We start from the raw sequence: 1,484 nt of genomic DNA on the forward strand, positions 1-1,484 counted from the left end.
TAGATGTCTATATGGTCGCGTGACCCTGCACCACGTGCCTACACCACACGCCGCAATCCCAGCTGGTCCCTGGGCATGGCCGGAGGCACCATCTCAGCGTAGCCATGGCTTGGGGCTGCTGTCCCTGGGACATTCTCCCAGCAAAGCCATGCTAACCCTACAGTTAGGCATAACCTTCTGCCTTCTGTTCTGCCTGGTGAAAAGACCACTCACTGCACCAAACTTATTGTCCCTCCTGCCTGGCGATCGCCACCTCCTCAGCTCTGCCAGAGCAGTCCATGTGAAACACTTCTTATTCCAGGCATTTCTTAATCCATTTTTTTGCTCCAGGAGAGGTCTGTCAGGCCAAGTCAAACCACCCTTTAGAAATGCTGGAGCTCAGCAAAGCAGAGCAGGGAACACCCATGCAAACTGCACTGCTGGTGGGAATGAGCAGGTCAGATATCCGCATCGCCAAACAACACAGCTCCACGCTGATGGGAGAGCCCGTCAAAAGCCCAGAGTGGGAAAGGGTAACATCTAGGAAGGTCTCCTGTTACTGAGAGCACTCTTTGCAAAGCATCTTTCATGTTTGTTTTACTGGAGATACTTGATGAGAAAAAACACTTTTGAAAGCAGCTGATGCTTTCTGGTCTATTTAATCCTGCGCGGTGCTTTCTAAGTACCCTTTCTACTGAGCCAATTGTTTGTGCACCTATTTGAAGATTAAGCTATGTATGAATAATTGTGAACTGACTTCCTTTTTAAGGTAGACAGAATTAAATAAAATATCTAGGTATATATTGCACAATAGTATAAAATAAATCAGAATGGTTGCATTGAATCACAGAAAGTTATAGAAATAGACAAAAGATCAACCCCACCCTGTTAATTAAAGAACATCACCAATAAACCAAGAAGGCGAAAAACCACTTTTGTATAAAATTTGTTTAAATCTCAATAAGCAACAGTGTACAATAGACAAATTTAGCATAATTCCAAAGAGAATATTTTTCAAACTAGCTGTTGATTTATTCCCTAAAGCAGGGCGTTTGGGAGATTGGAAGAAAGGCTTTTTTTTTTTCTCTCAGGATGTAGTAGAACATTTCTAGCCTCCTCCAAGCCTGGAGGTTGGGCAGAAGGCAGCTGAACTGGAGGTGATCCTTTGCCCTTCCCTCCCAGCAATTTCCCAGTGCCTCCGTTGTGCTGTTCCTGCCCCTGCACCTCCAGCTGCACACACAGGAGCGGAGGTGAGTGCCAGGGATGGATCTCAGCCATGGCTCTGCAACTCAGTTTCATCCCATTGCCCACCGATGGCAGAAGAGCCATTTGTCCTTATAGTCCACACTCAGTCAACAAACACGCAGCTACCACACGTGGCTCACAAGTCAGCTGGACATGGATTTTAATTTCATTACACTAGATGGAAACCCAAGTTATTTCTATGAGCTCTTTTCAGCAGCAGAGACAGCCACCCCACATGCAGTCACAGCTAGACAATTTTT

This window comes from Fulmarus glacialis, unplaced genomic scaffold (assembly GCF_000690835.1).
Source record: "Fulmarus glacialis isolate BGI_N327 unplaced genomic scaffold, ASM69083v1 scaffold12782, whole genome shotgun sequence".
NCBI lineage: Eukaryota > Metazoa > Chordata > Aves > Procellariiformes > Procellariidae > Fulmarus > Fulmarus glacialis.